We start from the raw sequence: 21,679 nt of genomic DNA, 5'->3' as shown, positions 1-21,679 counted from the left end.
AAGCCTGTCGGAAGACTGTCAATCAAGAAGGAACGCCCAGTCCCGCAGCCCATACCCGGAAGTGGCGGAGAAGATCGCTCTCTAAAAAGGTAAGTACAGCTTTGATTTTAAAACAACTAGCCGATTCCCCTAGACTAAATGAGCATCCATCTAAGGGTAAAAATAGCAATTTACCGGTGAACCTCCGCTTTAAGTGGTTAATGACATTAAAAAAAAACTTAATTTTTTAGAATCCCAAAAAAAAAGGTCATGTGTACGCGGCATTAGAGACAAATCTTAAGGCCCCATACACACGAGAGGATCCATCCGCTGAAAAATCTCAGCGGATCGGTTTCAGCGGATAGATCCCCTGGTGTGTACGTTCCAGCGGATATTTATCCGCGGATATTTCCGATTTCCAGCAGATAAAAATTTGTAGACATGCTAACAAATCTATCTGCTGGAATCGGCTCCAGCGGATCGATCCGGTGGTCTGTACAGACTCACCGGATCGATCCGTCCGAACCCATCCCTCGCATGCGTCGTAATGATTCGACGCATGCGTGGATATCCTTATATGACAGCGTCGCGCACGTCGCCGCAACATCATCGCGGCGACGGCGCGACACGTCACCGCGATGGGAATTCGGCGTGGATTTTGATCCGATGGTGTGTACACTCCATCGGATAAAAATCCTCAGAGGATTTATCCGCGGATACGGTCCGGCGGACCGTATCCGCGGATCAATCCTATCGTGTGTACCAGGCCTCAGGCTTCATGTACACGGGATGTTGTTCAACCTCTCCTGAATGATTTAACTTGACAGCTAGAAACCGGCATCTAAAAACGGGCGTTTAGCCGTGTTTACGTGCCACGTTTAGCCGTGTTTACATGCTGCGTTTGTGTCTAGAAGCTTTTTTAGTTAAAATGAAAAACTTCTATAAACTAAACGCTGCTAAACGTGAGTTACTGTGTTTAGCCGCGTTTAGCGCTTGAAATGTCTTACACAGCTTCTAAATGCATTTTTTTTGGTTCCAGAAAAAGCTTCTAAACTCAACTGCCTAGAAACGACTATAAACGACCTTGTGTACGTGTACTCATAAGATAACAGAGGAGAGTTCAGGAGCAGTTAAAAAAAATGCCCAACTGCTCCTAAACATCCATTTACCAGCAGCAGTGTACATGAGGCCTGATCCCGCGTACACACGATCGGAAATTCCGACAACAAAACCGTGGATTTTTTTCCCAGACGGAATTTTGTTTAGTTTAAACTTGTCTTGCATACACACGGTCACACAAATGTTGTTGGAAATTCAGAACGTCAAGAACGGGGTGACGTACAACACTACGACGAGCCGAGAAAAATTTAGAAGAAAAAACAGCTCTCAAATTTTTCTTGTCGGAAATTCTGACAGCAAATGAAGCCTACACACAGTCGGAATTTCCAACAAAAAGCGTGTGTACGCGGCATAAGTCCTCTAAAGTCTGCAGGGAAACAGATATTTCTGGGACTATTTCCAATCCTGAGAAATCTTCTTTTAAAGCCTGCAATGAAACAGACACGGAACTGTCGATTTCCTGGGTCCCCTGCAGCTCCCATTTGTTATTACTGTTGACCTCCACCCATTACAGGATATAGTATATGTAAAGGTCAGCAGTTGGAGCTGTGGGGGGATCCAGGAGATTTTCCCTGTAGATTTTAGGAGATTTCTCTGTATGGCCATAAATTGGTTTAAAAAATGAGGTATAACAACATGGTCACTTTAAGCCTGATTGGGAATTTGACTAGGATAAAAATGATTCCTCTAATAATTCTGCCTCTTGCTCCTATTTAGCATAAATCAAACATCTTTATGGACTAGAGTGACTGGTTACACTAGGAATGACTTGTTTGAATATTGTCTGCCATCAGGAATGTAAGCTCTTCCTGATATCTGCAGAATGATTCATGTAGACAGGGATTTTAATAGCCAGAATGCTGCTGATAATTACACTAAATTCCACTGATAATTTTAGGCTGAATCATGGAATGGAATACAGTGTATTAGCAGGTAAGATCCTCTCCTCCTCTGTTTGCTTTAGGAACTGTGGCTCTATGTGTTGTTGTTTTTTTCAAAACTGAAAGCTTTCCTGCTAATGGGTGTTGTTTTCCTGCTTTTGATGTGCACTTCAAACATGGTTCAGCAGAATTCCATTGACTTTAAAGCTGAACTCCCGGCACAGCAACATTTTGTTAAGGGCTCGTTCACATGTGCGACCAGGAGGTGGTAAAACCAGGTGGTTGAGATTTTTTTTTTCCACCCCTGACTGCCTATGTCTGCAAACAGACGTGCAGTCGCTTAAGGCTAAACACATGCGCTGGCCACAGCAAAAATTAAGCAGGATGTTGCTTTCGGCAGGCGTTACCGAATTCTACCCATGCATTCTTTGGGGGCCACACTGCCGCCACCCCGCAGCTGCATGCAGTGCACAAGGTTTCACTGTGGTGATGCAGCGTTTACAGGGTTAAATCAGGCAGATAGGTCACCTCCTCGCCACCTGTAAAATGTTCCACCGTGGATCATTTTCAGAGGGGCAGCAAAGGATGACACATGTGAATGAGCCTTAAACCTTTAGATCAGGGGTCTTCAAACTTTTCAAACAAAGGGCCACTTTATTGTCCTTCAGACTTTAGGAGGGCCGGATTGTGGCCAGCAGGGGCAGAAAATGTCACGGGCCCAGCATCAGTGAGAATAAATATGACCTCATGGTTGGTGGTCAATAGGAGGAGTATTCCCCCTATTAGTAGGGGGAATAGTATCCCATCATTGGTATTCGTGGAAGATATAGTGTCCCATTGTTGGTGTCAGTGGGAGAAATAGTGCTTCATATCAGTGGAAGGAATTGTGTCCCAAGGGCCCGGATTAAGGCTAGCAAAGGGCCACATCTGGCCCTCGGGCCGCAGTTTGGAGACCCCTGCTTTAGATATACCTTTTTGAAAATATTCCCTTCTGTTCTCTCCAGTGCAAGCTATAAATAAGATCAGTAGGTTACCTTCTAACAGTCAGAAGGTATCTTTTTCCTCACTAGTCGACCAATCACTGCAGCCTGCTCATATGTGTCGGCCAACTGCTCCTCTGTGTTGCACTGATACCACCACATCCACAAGGCAGAGAGGAACATTTGGGGTTTAGTTACTAAAACTGTAGCATGCAAGACCTGTTGAAGCTCCGCACAAAAAACAATCAGCCTCCAGGTTTAAGCTTAAATGAACAGACTGAAGTTGTAAGCTGTACAGAAAAGGAAATCGGTCACTAGTGCTAAGGCGGTGACAGAACTTTGGAAGTTAGAAGCTGATTGGTTACCATGCACAGCGACACCAGATTCTGTCTGTTCCAGTTTTAGTAATGCTGGCCATAGCTGGTTTGCACCTCGGCCAGTTAGGCAGGGACCAGCCAAGCTTGCTATTGCCAACACTCTGTGTGCCATACACAAAGAAAAGGTGATTAGATTCAGGTAGGAGCAACATTGCTAATCTACTTGCTCAGCATTGTCAGAATCCTATACAGTGGCTTGAAAAAGTATTTCCCACATTTTGTCATGTTACAACCAAAAACGTAAATGTATTTTTATTGGTACTTTAGGTGATAAATCAACACAAAGTGGTATTTATCGGCGTATACCGCGCACTTTTTTGCCCTCAATATCAGGGCAAAATCGCGGGTGCGCGATATACGCCGATACCTGCTTCCCGCGCAGAGTTTGAACCACTGCGCCGGCACATACCGAGCGCAGTACACTCGGGTAGAGTCGGGCAGGATCGGCTCCTCTCGCGGTCACGTCCTGGACGTACAGGACGTGACCGCGAGAGGAGCCGAGCCTGCCCGACTATACCCGAGTGGTTCAAACTCAGCGCGGGAAGCGGAGATCGAGCGGGGAGGACACCACAGAAGGTCGCCGGACCCGACGAGGAGGACACCACCAAAGCCGCAGACGGACGCCGGACCCGACAAGGCCGCCGATGGGCGCCGCGCAAGACACCAAAACTGGAAGTACTAAAATCTTTTTTTTACAGGAATGCGGGTCCACTCTAGGGGTGCGCGCTATACGCCGGAGCGCGCAATTCCCCCGATAAATACGGTAATTGTGCAGTGGATGGAAAGTAATAAACGGTTTTCAATTTTTTGTACAAAATAAATATCTCAAAAGTGCATTTGTATTAAGCCCCTTTTACTCTGATACCCCTAACTAAAATTTAGTGGAACCAATTGCCTTCAGAAGTCACCTAATTTGTAAATTGAGTCCACCTGTGTAGAAAATAGAAATTAATCTCCGTATACACACAGCTGTCCTGTGAAACCCTTAGATGTTTGTTAGAGAACCTTAGTAAACAAACAGCATCACAAAGGCCAAGCAACACACCAGACAGGTCAGGGATATAGTTGTGGAGAGTTTAAAGCAAGGTTAAAAACTTGAAGAAAAGATTGGACGGCCGCACTTCCACGAAATCCTTAAAAAGGTTGCCTTAAATTTTTTTTCACGATCGTGTGTATGCAAGGCAGGCTGGACAAGAATCACGTTGAGAAAAACATCTTTTTTTGTCCATGACATTAAAAACGGTCGTGTGTACGCGGCATTAGAGAATGAAAAGATGGCACTTGCATTTTTTTATGTTGCATATTTGCATATGTTTATTAAATCGAAATTTTCAGATAAACATGCACTAAAATAAATTTTAGAGCCCAGAAACAGAATTTAGTCTCCATTGTTTTGTGCAAACTAAAATATGAGGTTGTGTTGAGCAATACCAAATATGTTAATCCTCAATACTGCATGTGCGCGAAAATGGCAAAAAATACAATACTTTAAATTATCAGTAGGTGAGACTTTAAATGCCTTTACAGCTCAACAGTTTAGAGTGGAGCGTAAATGAGGGACCTAGAATTATTGCCCTCACTTTGGCATGCGCGGTGATCTTCCACATGTGTAGCGCAATCATTTGCTTTCGTATGTGTGTGTGTGTGTGTGTGTGCAGGTCCATGGCTGCTTTTAATTTTTTTTTTCCACATAATTTCATTGCTATCATAAGGGGGCTAACAATCCACCTATATAACAGCATTGGACAGGTGACCTGTACTCTTTCTAGAGACATCAGGGGCATATTGGACCCCTGATGTCTCCCCTGCCCACTGATGCAGTTAATCAAGCACAGTTTGTGCTTGATCGGCTGTGCACCCAGCTTTCAAGCCGTGATTCTGACAGCTGTGAATCCAGAAACACTCAGAGCATTGCCGTTAGCAATCATGCAATTCTATAGCGCTATATCACTTTGAACAAATGCTGGGAGGTAGCTGTACAAAACAGACACAAGCTCACAGCTGCTACTGCAGCCATGAGCATGGTTCAATATGTTCAAATTTTTAATGTACTAGGTATGTCTAAAATGTTAGATAAGATAAGGGTGAAGTTTCCAGTTAACCCTTTTAATTCCAGGCCCTGCGCTCCACTTTTTTTTTCACGTACAGCTTTTAAAATGTGTAAAATACCCCCCAAACCATACATTTTCTGACCTGTACAATAAAAAGAAGGTACTACTGATTTTTTAGTTGCACAGATGTTTATCAAAACGATAATTTTCTCTAAAAATACACTAAAATCATTATTAGCACACACAAGCACAACATAACTTACACAATTCCTGCTAAATTTCTACCAAGGCCTTGTTCACATGGGGCGTACTAAAGCATACGCCCATTTAGGGCTGTTTTTATCCACACAGGACTTGCTGCCAGGGAATTGGTGCTGCATGGGGGGGCATTCCAGCAGGGGGATCTATTTGGAGAATTTGATTCCCCTGAGGCTCCCCTACAGTAGATGAAGCTGGCGGGAGGGAGAGGAGGAGAAGTCGGGAGTGCTGCAGCAGGGGCATAGAGGGATCGACGCTGCGGGTGGGAAATTGGAGCCGTGGGGCAGATAAGAGTGGCAGAGGTGGTGCTAGGGGAAGACACAGTGGCAGGAGAATCTGAAGCTGCAAAAGAAGAGGAGATAGAGTAGAGCAGCGGGGAAGGTGGTTGGATTGTTGAGAGGCCACATTTTAGGCGAATGGCTGTGATCAGCGGCTGGTCAGCTGCTCATCTCAGATATTTATTTATTCAGCAGAGTCTGCTGAACTGTTTTACTATAAATTCATGGTCACTTGACCATGAGCTTATAGCAGAAGATGTTATACCAGCGATGCAAAACTTACTGAGCTGGTCAGATGAAAGCAGTTCTGTGCCACCGTAGGTTATACATTGCTGGGCTGAATTTGTTTTAACTTTCCAGACCTTTTTTTCATTTTCAGGTGATATTGCCAGGAAACCTGTCCTAGTGTGACAGAGCTCACTCGACATTGTAACGCTAGGACAGGAAGTGTGTTAGGACTAGAAAATATCCCCTCCTCTTCTCCATAACTTGAGGAGGAGGTGTTCTGTAATCCTAATACAGTGGAACCTCGGTTTAAGAGTAACTTGGTTTGAGAATATTTTGATTTGCGAGCAACTTATTTAAAAAAAAAAATGATGACTCGGTTTGCGAGTGTTGTCTCACAAGACGAGCAGAATCCAACCTAATATGGCCTGCAGTACCGCATTTGGCCTGACGTGTGGGGGCGCCAGAGCCGAACAGCGAAGATCGCCGCCGTTGGGCAATGCTCGGAAAGACGCGGTAATACACGGAAATACTCAGTTTCTGAGCCTTTCCGCCGTTTTCCGAAGTCAGCTGACGTGTCCTCTGGCCATTTCCGGGGCCTCCACCCCTGGCCACATGCAGTATTGCATCACATTAAAGTCAATGTGGAACAAATTATTTTCATTTCCATTGACTTCAATGGGAAAACTCGCTTTGATATGCGAGTACTTTGGATTGCGAGCATTCTCCTGGAAAAGATTATGCTCGTAATCCGAGGTTCAACTGTACACTTCCTAATATATAACAGTGCAGGGTGTACAAGGCACAGGACAGCATTGTATTTCTGGAATGTATTTTTTGCACTTCTCGAACAGATGTAACCAAAAGATTTCGATTGCATATTTAACAGACCAAAAAAGGAGCAAATAAGAATCGTTCATTGTTAGGATCTACATTTACTGTAAGTCTTAAAAAAAAACAAGCAAGGCCAGCAAAATGGAGAATTGTGGGAAAGAAGGGTTATGTCACATGTAGATAGATAATGAAGCGGGTGGCAGAAATGTTGAATTAGAGCTTTAAGCGCTTGAATGTTTCACAGCGGTTGGGGATGTTCTGAGCACGACATGTGGTATAAAGAGAACAACGTACTGTCATGAATACACTGTTTGCTTCATAGAGACTCGTCCTGAAAGAACTTTGTGTTTCCACTTCTTAATGGAAGTTATTTATTTTGCTTCTGCACAGCTAGTCATTCATTATCTAAAGATCGGGTCAGAGCAGCTATCCAATGAGCATTTTATCAGTCTGTTGCAAGAGCTGGTGACAAGGGAGCCATATAATTTGTATACTATGCAGTCACTGATTTAATACTCCCAATAAAGGGTTTAGCACTACAATCTTTGAATCAAACATCTATTCCAAGGCCCTGCTGCAAAATCCCTGACTAAAGGACACGAACTACGTTTTCAATAGAAGAAAGACCATTTTGTTTATTTACAGCAGATATTTATGATCTGCTGCTTATACTATTAAACCCAGGAGATGGCAGTCACTACATAAAAAACAATCAGCATATATATTGGCTTGTATTCATGTCATAAATACACATCAAGCAGACTTTGTGTATCTACGTTCATTAACTTTTGGCACATTTAATTTACATTATGTGCAAGGGGGATAAAACAAATGTGTCATAATAAAGGCATTATAAAATTAATACAGTGGAACCCAGTGGCGGCTGGTGCTCAAAAAAAAAAAAAAAAAAATTGCAGCCTCACTGTGCCCATCAAATGCAACCACTGTGCCCATCAAATGCAGCCACTGTGCCCATCAAATGCAGCCACTGGGCCCATCAAATTCAGCCACTGGGCCCATCAAATGCAGCCACTGTGCCATCAATTGTCACCACTGTGCCATGCCATCAAACGCAGCCACTGTGCCATCAATTGTCACCACTGTGCCATGCCATCAAATGCAGCCACTGTGCCATCAATTGTCACCACTGTGCCATGCCGTCAAACGCAGCCACTGTGCCATTCCATCAAACACAGCCACTGTGCCCATCAATTGTCGCCACTGTGCCATGCCATCAAACGCAGCCACTTTGCCATGCCATTAAATGCAGCCACTGTGCCCATCAATTGTCACCACTGTGCCATGCCATCAAACGTAGCCACTGTGCCATGCCATCAAATGCAGCCACTGTGCCACACCATCAAACGCAGCCACTGTGTATAAATAAATAAGTAAAAAAATATAAAAATATATATATATATATATATATATATATATATATATATATATATATATATATTTTAAACGCTCCAGTCCCCGGTAGCTCGTGCTCAGAAGCGAACGCACACGTAAGTCCCGCCCACATATGTAAAAGCCGTTCAAACCACATATGTGAGGTATCGCCACGTGCGTTAGAGCATGTACAACAATTCTAGCATTAGACCTCCTCAAGTACCGAAGTTTGGCGCCATTCCATGAGTGTGCGCAACTTTAAAGAGAGAGAAAAATTAAGTTCAATGCTTCCGAGCATGCGTCGACTTGATTCTGAGCATGCATGGGTTTTTGACCGATGGATTTCCCCACAGACGAACATTTTTTTTCTATCGGTTTTTTAACCATCAGAAAATTTTAAAACAGGTTCTATTTTTTTCACCGATGGGAAAAAAACGTTGGGGCCCACACACGATCGGTTCGTCTGATGAAAACGGTCCGATGGACCGTTTTCATCGGACGAACCGATCGTGTGTACAGGGCATTACCGTCAACCCTTAATTGATTTTAAACAAAACTAAAAACAAATTTGATCCCTAGGAGGAGCTAAGTATTCTTTTCAAATCAGAGAAAAGCATTTTACATGCAAATCTTGATTATCAGAGATAATGGGCGAGCTACCCTGTACATCTGTTTACCATTTGTGAACTATCCAACAAAAAAAAAAACTTACAGAAGAACTCCAAGTGTGGATATTTTTAAATAGTTACATTGGTCCAGCTTGGATCAATGTAACTATGCATACACCATACTTCTGGGATTCCTCTAAAAAATGGAAGTCACTGTAGTAGACACCACTACTCCAGAGATCTCCACTAGTCTCAAGGCCCTGTGCCAAGCAGCAGCCCTGCTGCATTGTGAACACAGGAACTCACCTTCTCAGCATGGGTGCCATTCAGAGATTGCTTTGTATTTGCTCAGTGAATACAAAGCGTTCTCTGATTAGATGAGGTGGAGTAACAGGATGTGATGTCACACTCTTCACCTCATCCAATCGGAGAAAGCTTTACATTAATTCGGAAAATGCAAAGCATTCACTGAATGGGGCTTTTGCCGGGTGGGCAACCTCCTTTGTTCACAATGCAGCATTGCAGTGGCTTGGCACAGGATTTAGAAGCTAGTGGAGATCTCGGTAGTAGTAGTGTCGCTACAGTGATTTCCAGTTTCCAGGGAAATCCCACAGGTATGTTATATGCAGGGATACATTGGTTCTAGCTGGACCAATGTAACTACAAAATCAGCTATACCTGGAATTCTTCTATAAAAAACTTTCCATAAAACTTTCACTCCTGTTCTGCTCCATCCAGCTGGCAGGAGTGAATGAAAGGTACGAACCACCAGGGTTGCAGCATAGACAGGGCTAAGAGGACTCCCATGTAACAGCACTGATTGGACCTGCACATGAAGTGAGTCATATGACCCTCCATACCCAGAGGTACTGGGTTTTTACCTTGGCTCTGGGCATTGAACAGTGTGCCAGGAGGGGTGGGGACTCCTGTTCAATGCCCAGGAAGAGCAACAGCTTAACACATACCTACTTCTTTGGAATATGTAGACTTTGTGTCAGGCCTAGCCAGAAGTACTTTGTATTGATTATAGTGGCGCGTACACGCGATCGGAAATTCCGACAACAAATGTTTGACGTGAGCAATTTCCGACCGTGTGTAGGCTACATCGGACATTTGCTGTCGGAATTTCCGAGCACAAAAATTTGAGCGTTGGTTCTCAAATTTTCCGACAACAAAATTTCTTGTCGGAAATTCTGATCGTCTGTATGCAATTCCGACGCACAAAAAAACATGCATGCTCGGAATCAATTTGACACATGCTCGGAATCACATGAACCAATCATGTGATTTAACTTGACTGATGTTGGGATAGAAAGTGAGGAAAATCTCCCTATTCAAACCAAAAAATCTCAATTTGCAAATCTGATAAAGGGATTTTTTATTTAGTCAATTTATATCTCAATTAACCCATCTGAAAATACCTGTCACTTTTTTTGAGAATGAGGACTTTTATCCTGATGTGTTAGCTTTGTGAATTAAAAGTTAATAAAAAAACAAAGCATTTTAGTAAGTCTTCCAATTCACAGTATCCACATCAGTATCCTATTGGGTAGTGCAGGCAAGTTATTGTTGGCCAGATATTGAGCTTTTCTCCAGTGAAAATTCACTCCCTTTCCCGAGGGAAAAAAATTGAAGCGTCTGTTGGCGGTATTACTGGATTTTGCTGTCTGCCATGTCTGCTGCTTTGCCATTAGTTTGGCTCCCAGGGGATACTGCCATATACATGGTGGCATTCTTGGGTTTTGGAATTAGAAGAATCCCTTCTTTCTTTTTTCTTTATGGATGAAAAACAATGCAAGTTCATATTAAGTGACTCAATGTAATCTGCTGGTGATAATTATTCACTGCTAGCCTGTCTCAGAATTATTTTAATTAGGTTTACTGCCAGGATATTTTCAGAATGTGCCTAAAACAATGGAGGCATCTGCTTAAATAGAAATACTATTTTCCAGAAGCTCAGACGATAACAGCTGACATTACATGACACGCAGGGCCTCTGAACAATACAGCTGCAGCAGAGTAGTAGGACATGCTTGTAAACCTAGAAAGAATACAATATACTTATTTATATGGCAGTGACAACAGAATAAAGGACAGGTTTATATAATAGAATCCTCCATCACCTCACCCCTCATTGTGTTTACAATCATTCTACCAGCACAGAGCAGAATCAGAATATAATACATAAGCAAAATGTTAGAAACATCTGTTTCTGTCACCAGTCTATTTCTTATTCATGTGTTTATTTCCATCTGCTTTTGTAAGTCTCAGTAGTCTGTGGTTCCTTTTGTGTTGTACTGCAGTATGTTACATTTAGATGCCCAGAACAAACCTAAACTGTAGGCACCTGTGACCTCCTCCCCCCCCTTCTGCTCCAAGCTTATTATCACCCAAACTAGGGATTTCCCGATACCGATACTAGTATCAGTATTGGTACCGATACCGAGCATTTCCCCGAGTACTTGTACTCGGGGAAACGCTCCGATGCTTCACCCGATACCTTGGCAGTCAGGGTGATCGGTGCAGTAGGGGAGTTGCAAGCACCGATCTGCCCCCTTTTTAGCCGTTTTGGTTAAAGTTATAAAGCAGTGATCGGTACTTGTAACTCCACCCAAAGCCACACCGATCTCCGCTGACGGTCCCCATTCGTGCTGTCTTCCCCCCTCCGTGCTCTGTGCTGTCTTCCCCCCTCCGTGCTCCATGCTGTCTTCCCCCCTCCGTGTTGTCTTCCCCCCTCCGTGCTCCGTGCGGTCTTCCCCCCTCCGCACTGTCTTTCCCCCTCCGTGCTGTCTTCCCCCCTCCGTGCTCCGTGCGGTCTTCCCCCTTCCGTGCTCCGTGCGGTCTTCCCCCCTCCGTGTGGTCTTCCCCCCTCTGCACTGTCTTCCCCCCCCCCATGCTGTCTTCCCCCCTCCATGCTGTCTTCCCCCTCCATGCTGTCTTCCCCCCCTCCATGATGTCTTCCCCCCCTCCGTGCTGTCTTCTTCCCTCTGTGCTCCTTTCCCCACTCCGTGCTGCTCTCCCCCCTCAATTTGTCAGGATGGAGAGCGGAGGTAGGAGCCGCTAAATCCGACTTCTACCTTTTCCGAATGAACAGAGTCAGTGATCACTGACTCTGTCCATTCACATAACTGAGCTTCAGTTTATGAATGTAGAGGAGCTTCTCTCCATTCATTTTAGCTGAGGCTGCAGAGAAATGAAGTGGAGAATCTGTGTCCCTAGTCCCTTTTTCTGTCTTAAAGGGGAGATGTCAGGGGTCTGTTAAAATATCTCACCAAAGACCCCCAACAGGGCTGATAAAAAAAAAGAAAAAAAATTGCAATAAATAATTTTTTTTTTTTAATAATAAAAATGTAAATAAAAAAAATAAAAAACACACTGACAATCCACTCCCCCCCCTAAAAATAAATAAATCACTGTTAAAAAAAATAAAAAAAAATATTGCCACTGTCACATGACATTTAAAAAAAGTATCGGTAATCGGTATCGGCAAGTATTTGGAAAAAAAGTATCGGTCTCAATAAAGTGGTATCGGGACAACCCTAACCCAAACATTTGGTGACTCTCTCACTAACATGAATCTGTGCAATAAAGGTCTCCCTGCAGCACCGATCTCTGCAGTGGTGAAAATAAACCACCATCTAGAGATCCTGCAGACTCTGACGCAAGTGTTACTAAATCCACAACAGTAAAATTAGTCTGTATGTTTGTTATACCAACTGTGGAACCTTAGGGGATAATCCTCTGCATTGTGTAAAAAGACTGTTTGATCCTGTCTTCTCTGTTTTTTCACTTCTTCCACTGTCCTCAATCCATCACTCTGCACATGCTCAGTTTGGTGTGTATTGCTAGAGGTTTTTTTTTTCATGGGAGGAGGCATGTGATTAGCACAGGGCCAATCAGCGCTGTCCAGACAGAAGGACAGGGGTTCTGCAGCCTCGTAGAGCAGTCAGAGTAGAATGAAAACTCCTCCTACAAGCTTTAACCAGACTCTGATAAAAGTCACAAGACTGCCATATACTGCTGATGAGAAAGGGTATTTAGCAGTTTACTAAAATAATTCCATTTCTGTGTACTGTGGGAGACCAGATATAGTGAATGCATGGTCCTGGGTTTAGTAACACTTTAAGGAAGCATCTGGTTCCTCTTCTCCTACCCCCCTACATTAACTGGTTTGATCCACTGATCCTTGGTCTCCTGTATAGAATATGGGGCTGGCAGAAGGAATCACATTGTGCTCTAATTTTTTTGACACTTCCAGAAGTTAATGTTGATTACACAGATACATTTTAGTGACAGAATTGGTTAACCAGTTCCTCCCTATAATCTGCCCTTTAATGAATACAGGCATAACCAGTGCTTTAAGTGGGCCAAAAGAGGTGCCGGTACTCTATTAGGCGCCGGTGCTCCCCCCCCCATACTGAACATGAAAATATATATATTTTACAAACCCTCTCTTAGGCCTGGTACACACGAGAGGATTTATCCGCGGATACGGTCCATCAATGTCCCCATCAGCCATCAATGTCCCCATCAGCTAATAATGTCCCCATCAGCCATCAATGTCCCCATCAGCCATTAATGTCCCCATCAGCCATCAATGTCCCCATCAGCCATTAATGTCCCCATCAGCCATCAATGTCCCCATCAGCGTTGTGCAGCACATTTACCTCCTGCCTCCGCACTAGACGACTTCAGCTCTTCTGTAACTCCTGACTCCCGCCCGCTGCTACACACGCAAAGGATCATTATTTCAAACAGCGGGCGGGAAGAGGGGAGTGATGTCACTGGTTGCCGGGACATCGGCGGTGACGGTCCCAGCAGCCAATCCAAAAGCACGGCCTGGCAGCATGGGCGGGTGTGCGGCTTTGTTTGCAGGACCTGTCAGCTGTGTGCGGGCGGGCAGATAAAGCACACGAGCGGGCCGGGGGTTTGGAGACCCCTGCCATAGACTAGTCCTCCTGCTTCCAGGCTGCTCTCCCCCAGACACTGCCACACTCCTACCGACCGGGCAAGCTACATGACTCGTCTCCAGGGGAGGGCTGGCAGCCTTAGGCCTGGGGGGCAAGTCCAGTCAAGTGGCCCATTGAACCATCAATGCAGCCTGATCAGTGCCCATTAACGCCTCACCAGTGCCCATTAGTGAAGCCTCATCATTGCCCATTAACGCAGCCTGATTAGTGCCCACCAGTGCAGACAGTGCCCATCAGTGCACCCTGATCAGTGCCCATGGGACGTGGGGGGGTCAGCTGGGGGGTGTCAGGGTCTATCTCACCTTGGTGGGTTCTTGCACCGTGCACGGCCTCTTCGAGGAGGTTATGACAACTTCCAAGCTGCCTCTCTGCTTGTCTCTTGTCCAAAGACTCTGGGAGTGTAATGGAGAGAGGTAACCTCAGGTGCCTGCTCATCTCACTCAAAGTAGTGAGATAAGCAGGCAGTGCTGCTCTCAGACATGTCTTCTCTCTCATTTAAGAGGGTAAATTATATTTTCTAAAGAGAAAAATTAAAATGGAAAATGTTGGCCCATGTAGCCCAATACAACTAAACACCCTCTGTGTGTGGGTGCTACTGGAGGTCCAGAATTATTTTTCAATTGCCTATCAGTGCAACCTGATCAGTGCCCATCAATGCAGCCTGATCAGTGCCCATCAATGCAGCCTGATCAGTGCCCATCAATGCAGACTCACCAGTGCCCATCAATGCAGACTCACCAGTGCAGAGTGCGCCCATCAGTGCAGCCTGATCAGTACCACCTCACCAGTGCAGCCTGATCAGTGTAGCCTTATCAGAACCCATCAATGCAGCCTCGGTGAGGCTGCATTGATGGGCACCAGTGAGGCTGCATTGATGGTGCCAGTGCAGACAGTGCCCATCGGTGCAGACTGATCAGCGCCCATCAATGCAGACTCACCGGTGCCCATCAATGCAGACTCACCGGTGCCCATCAATGCAGCATCACTAGTGCCCATCAGTGCAGTCCAACCAATGCCCGACAATGCAGCCTCACCAGTGCAGCTTATCAGTGGCCAACAGTGCGGCCTCATCAGTGTAGCATATCAGTGCTGCCTTATCAGTGCAGCTTAAGGCTACTTTCACACTGAGGCACTTTGCAGGTGCTATAGAGCTAAAAATAGCGCCTGCAAAGTGCCCCGAAAGAGCCACTCCTTTCACTCCAGTGTGAAAGCCCGAAGGCTTTCACACTGGAGCGGTGCGCTGGCAGGATGGTAAAAAAAGTCCTGCAAGCTGCATCTTTGAGTCTGTAGGAGTGGTGTATACACCGATCCTACAGTGCCCCTGCCCATTGGAATCAATGGGCAGCGCCGCCAGCAAAGTGCCACTGCAGCGGGTGGTTTTAACCATTTTTTGGCTGCTAGCGGCCAAATAGCGCCGTAAAAACGACAGTAAAGCATCGCTAAAAATAGCGGCACTTTACCGCTGATGCCTCAGTGTGAAAGTAGCCTTAGAGTGCCGCCTAATCAGCGGCAATGAGTGCAGCCTCAACCTCCTTAATGAGTTTGCATTGATTTCAGCATGCATTGCATGGAACACTTTGCACATGCTGAAATCAATGCAAACTCATTAAACAGACCACATTCATTGAAAGTGTATTAATATACAGATCATGATTTTGCAATAAAGTGATCCATGCTGCAAACTCATTAAACAGTCTACACCTTCAGTGAAAGTTCATGCACTGCAAAGTTTGCAAAACATAAACTTTCGCTGAAGGGAGAATGTTGAGTTTGCAGCATGGATCACTTTATTGCAAAATCATGATCTGTAAATCATGATAAGAGTATTTTATTAAATTGTACCTGCTGTCCTTAGCAGGGGGTTCCCCTCGTGCTTCTCTCTTTCCTCCTCCTGTCATCAGACAGCCTCCCCCTCCCAAGAGAGGACCCAGTGAACAACAGCCGCACGGAGGGGGTGGGCGGAGCTTTAGGCTCCGCCTCCACCAGTCATGTTTGTAATCTATCAGTCATCGGCCGCTCCGTACTATCCCCCGCCCACCTCTCCAGCCCTCTACATTGCCGCTCTCTCTTACTATGCTCAGCATTCGTGAGTATAGCGGCAAAGAAGAGGGCTGGAGAGGCGGGGCGGTATTAGCATTCGCGAGGAGAATAGTAGGAGGGGGCGACAATGTAGAGGGCTGGGCTGCCGCGCTGCACAGACAAGACAAAAAAAAAAGGTAGGTGGCCTGGGGGGGAAATCTCCTCCCCCTCCCCCGGCCCAGTCCGCCCCTGCTCGTCTCACCTGCTCTTCCTCCTGCACACGATATACGCTGCCTGGGTGAAGTGCGTTCCGGTACGGGAAACCCACGTACTGGGCGCACGGAGAGGTGCTGGTACTCTCCAGGGCCAATTTTGGAAGTGGCGGTACTGAGTACCGCCGCGTTCCGGCCCAGTTAAAGCACTGGGCATAACCCACTTTTCAGTACACAATGGGGTTCATTTACTAAAGCTGGAAAGAACAAAATCAGGCTCACTTCTGGATAGAAACCAATGAGCTTCTAACCCCAGCTTGTTCAATTAAGCCTGGTAATAAAACCTGGAAGCTCATTGGTTTCTATGCAGAAGTGAGCCTGATTTTGCGCTTTCCAGCTTTAGTAAATAAACCCCATTGTGTACTTAAAAGTGGGGTATGCCTGTACCTAACATCTAACCTAACACTGAGGATTTACTGGGATAGAACTTTAAAAATACATTACCTTTTAAAAATCATCTAAAATTATAATCTTGGTTTCAGTCTGTTAGGCATCTGGCACTGCTATTTGCTAGCTGTTGGGGGTGATGACCTTTCTGTGCTTCCATACAAGGAGCTCTGCTTAAGTGGTGAAAGATATTCCACTTTTATTGAAAAAATATCTTTAACCAGTTCCCGACCCCCGCATGTACATATACGTCCACAATATGGCACGTACAGGCACATGGGCGTACACGTACGTCCTCGCCTATTAGCGGGTGGGGGGTCCGATCGGGACCCCCCCCGCTACATGCGGAGGTCGGGTCCGCTCGGGGAGCGATCCGGGACCACGGCGCGGCTATTTGTTTATAGCCGCTCCGTCGCGATCGCTCCCCGGAGCTGAAGAACGGGGAGAGCCGTGTGTAAACACGGCTTCCCCGTCCTTCACTATGGCGGCGCATCGATCGCGTCATTCCCTTTATAGGGAAGACACGATCGATGACGTCATTCCTACAGCCACACCCCCAAACAGTTGTAAACACATACTAGGTGCACCCTAACTCCTACAGCGCCACCTGTGGTTAACTCCCAAACTGCAACTGTCATTTTCACAATAAAGAATGCAATTTAAATGCATTTTTTGCTGTGAAAATGACAATGGTCCCAAAAATGTGTCAAAATTGTCCGAAGTGTCCGCCATAATGTCGCAGTAACGAAAAAAATTGCTGATCGCCGCCATTAGTAGTAAAAAAAAAAAAAATAATAAAAATGCAATAAAACTATCCCCTATTTTGTAAACACTATAAATTTTGCGCAAACCAATCGATAAACGCTTATTGCGATTTTTTTTACTAAAAATAGGTAGAAGAATACGTATCGGCCTAAACTGAGGAAAAAAAATGTTTTTATATATGTTTTTGGGGGATATTTATTACAGCAAAAAGTAAAAAATATTGCTTTTTTTTCAAAATTGTCGCTCTATTTTTGTTTATAGCGCAAAAACTAAAAACCGCAGATGTGATCAAATACCACCAAAAGAAAGCTCTATTTGTGGGGAAAAAAGGACGCCAATTTTGTTTGGGAGCCACGTCGCACGACCGCGCAATTGTCTGTTAAAGCGACGCAGTCCCGAACTGTAAAAACACCTTGGGTCTTTAGGCTGCATATTGGTCCGGGGCTTAAGTGGTTAAAGAAATTTGTCTGTTTGAGATGATGTGCTAAAGTGACAGAATTCTGTACACCACCTGCTAGTGAGTATAGGATTACGGCCTGCAAACAGATACGATTCTGGGCCAGGATTGCTCATATCATTTAGGGTCCTTTCACACGAGCGGACCGTTCGTCCGTTCATTACAAGTCCGTTAACGGACTTGTAATGAATCCCTATGGGAACGCGTCCGTTAGCGGATGGAGCATCCGCTAGCGTCCGCGTCAGTCGGGATCCGCTTTTCCAAACAGAAGAAACCCTATTTACAGGAGGTCCGTCTGCATCCGGTCCCCCATAGGGGACAGCGGAGCAGAGACAGGGCGGTCCCTGCACTGTCCGCCGACAGCTCAGCGGGGATCCACGCTGAGCTTTGGCGGACACACGGAGCGGACCCAGAAACGGTCCGCTCCGTGTGAAAGAGCCCTAAACCTTGACTCCAAACTCTAATTTTATGTTTTGGATGGTATGGGTAAGAATTAGAACCTGTCTTAGGTTCCCACTGGGAAGACTTTCTCTCATTTCCTGTCGTACGGAATAAAAGTGATGGGAAATCTTTAATCTTTTTACTGGGACAGAGACAACAATCAAACAAATTTAGATTACCTGAAAAATATGCTGCTTTATGCCTCCCACCAACTATATTATTGTTGATGCTGATATTGCATTGGTAACACTGTACAAAATACAAAAAAGAGGTCACTGCCCCCACCTATAACTGGTCTACACAGCAAGGAGCACTGGAAGGGCAAACACATGACAAATAAAACCAAAGAATTTCCAAGCTCAACTTACCAACCAGTCTGCGACCAACCAAATTAACCCATCTAACAGTATGCGTTAAAAACAGGGGTTTAGTTGCACACATTTGCAAATGCATGCGTAAGCTGCAGGCCCTGCCAAGGCACCCTGTATCCTGCAGGTTGCAACGGGCACCCTGTATCCCTCTGATGCCACGGGAAACCTGTGTTACATCAGAGGGGGCGGGGTCACCCGCACGTCACTGGGAAAGCCCGGGTTTCCCTTTGCATCAGAGGGGGACGGCGTCACGTGATGGGTGGCCCCGTCCTCAGCTACATAAGAGACCTGTCAGGCTGCCGCGACATTATTCCTGGAGTGTCTCCGGTGGAGACAGATTGCTGTTCCGCGCTGCACTGGACATCTCATTGCTGGAGCCTGGACCTGCAGGATACCGACAGGATACCTCCCCATGTTGAGGGCATGTGGCCTGGTACGGTTCAGGAGGGGGGGGCGCTCTTTCACCCCCCTCTTTTCCTGCTGGCTGCCAGGTTGCGTGCTCGGATAGAGGGTCTGGTATGGATTTTTTCTGGGGAACCCCACTTCATTTTTTTTTATTTGATGCAGGGTTCCCCTTAATATCCATTTTTGACATAAAGGGACACTTTTGGTTGCTATGGACAATCTACAGTTTGCAGGCAGAAAGAACAGTTTTTATTATATAAAAGAACATGTAGGGCACTGGGCAGACCACTAGGGACAAGGGGTGTGTGTATTTTTTACATACAGTATACTGTATTTAAGGTGTTTGTTTACCTTTTTGAATTTGGCGCCGTTCTCCGCCCCCGTGCGTCATAACGTCGCAGGGAACGGAGATCGGCGGCACACAGAGGCACTGTGTGAATCGAGTGAGGACCTGCTCGCTCACACAGCGTGGTGGCATCGCTGGATCCAGGGACAAGGTAAGTAAACCATGCCTGTGGATTCAGCGAGGCGAGCCCGAGTCTGACTCGGGGTTACCGATCGCAGCAAAAAAATACCGCCAAGGGGGTTAAATTACCTTTTTTCCTTCAGAAATGACATTTTGTGCAGGGACAGTTCTAAGCACGGGAAACAAGAGCTACTTTACAGGCATACTATACACACCCCCTAGGTACGAAATTTAAAGAAATATTTCACTTTTATTGTTTCAATTTAAGCATTATTAAAATCACTGCTCCCGAAGAAACTGCAGTTTTTAAAACTTTTTTTGCATTGGTACATGTCCCCTGGGGCAGGACCCGGGTCCCCAAACACTTTATATGACAATAACTTGCATATAAGCCTTTAAAATTAGCACTTTAGATTTTTCATGTTCGAGTCCCATAGACTTTAACGGTGTTCGGATGTTCGAACAAATTTGCATGTTCTGATGCGAACCAAATTGGTGGGTGTTCGGCTCATCCCTAGTCATGATCTTTCTAACAAGTGCAGAGAGTTCTCACAGCTGGAAAACAAAACCCAGGCAATCTGCCAAGTTTTATTACAACATGCGAATAAAGTATTTTTTCGTTCTTTTATCAAAGGAAAGAACTCTGAGTGTAGATGAAGGAAGTTTAACCATTTAAAGACCAAACCTTTTCTGACATTTGTTGCTTACACCCAAACATGATATATATTTTTTTAGCAAAGACCCTAGAGCAGGGGTGTCCAACTCAATTTCATCGTGGGCCGCATTAGCATTATAATTGCCCTCAAAAGGGCCAGTTGTATCTGTAAGATTAGATGTTCAGCGCATCCCCTCCCCTTTACATTAGATGTCAAGAGACACCCCACCATCAAAAAATTGAGTCCCCCACTCTCCCTTACATCACAGTGCACCCCCCTTTCCTTATGCTGCTGCTGGGCAGAAGCTGGATGCATAGCTTGAAAGCAGAAAGTAAGGGTCTAGAGTAGGACCAGAGGAGGTGCGAGGGCCACATGAAATGTGTTTGACACCTGTGCCATAGAGAATAAAATGGTGGTTGTTGCAATATTTTATGTCACACTGTATTTGCTTAGAGGTTTTTCAAACGCAATTTAAAAAAAATACACTTTAATCAATAAAAAAAAAAAAAAGAAAACAGTAAAGTTCGCCCAGTTTTTTTGGTATAATGTTAAAGTGGATGTAAACCCCCCAAAAAAATTTTTTTTTTTTTGATGTCACAATGTAGAGTATAAGATTTCCTATCATCTGTGTCCAGTCTTGCCACACAGAGTTAATCCAGCGCTGAGCAATCCTCTTTTAATGTTCAGTGAAAATTAACAGAATTCCAGATAAAAACTTGCCAAATTATAAAGTCCGTTTCTCTATTCTTGCTTTGTGTTACAGGTTATTTACATATCTAGAGCTTGGACATGTTTATCATATGTTATGTTATGTTTATCATAATATGAGGTGATCCAAAGTTCATTGTATATTACCAGGATATGTAAATAACCTGTAACACAAAGCAAGAACAGAGAAACGGACTTTATAATTTGGCAAGTTTTTATCTGGAATTCTGTTAATTTTCACTGAACATTAAAAGAGGATTGCTCAGCGCTGGATTAACTCTGTGTGGGAAGACTGGGCACAGATGATAGGGAATCTTATACTCTACATTGTGACATCAAAAAGAAAAAAAGAATTTGGGGGTTTACATCCACTTTAAAGAAGATGTTACACCACGAGAATCATGAGAGAATCGTGATCTTTATTCTAAGCAAAGAAATCATTATTCTCCTTTTAGCCAGAATCATGCAGCTCTAGTAAGCAGCATGACAACCTCTTTGAAAAGGACTTAGAAGCTAGTGGAGATCACTGTAGTAGCTGTGCCCATTACAGTGACTTCCATCTTCCACAGGGATCCCACAGGTATGCAACATAAATTGGTACAAGCTGGACCAATGTAACTATGCACAAATATTTGTACCTAAACTTCAGCTTTAAACAGAGGGAGCTTGTCTTTGGCCTTTCTATTGGGACAGATGCTTGCAGCCAGCCATGACACCTCTTACAAAACATCTAAACGGTAATAAATATTTGTAAAACATTATTTTTAGGTATGCTGTGTG

At 44.9% G+C, this 21,679-nt stretch overlaps 1 protein-coding gene across 1 annotated transcript in view; it reads left to right on the top strand.

Moving 5' to 3' along the window:
• Positions 1–21,679, top strand: part of MOSPD1 (motile sperm domain containing 1) — a 62,080-nt gene that overhangs the window by 16,907 nt on the left and 23,494 nt on the right. The gene's annotated exons all lie outside the window — the stretch shown is intronic.

The sequence above is a fragment of the Rana temporaria genome, chromosome 9 (genome assembly GCF_905171775.1).
Source record: "Rana temporaria chromosome 9, aRanTem1.1, whole genome shotgun sequence".
NCBI classification, from domain to species: domain Eukaryota; kingdom Metazoa; phylum Chordata; class Amphibia; order Anura; family Ranidae; genus Rana; species Rana temporaria.
This window is presented reverse-complemented; position numbering and strand designations above follow the sequence as displayed.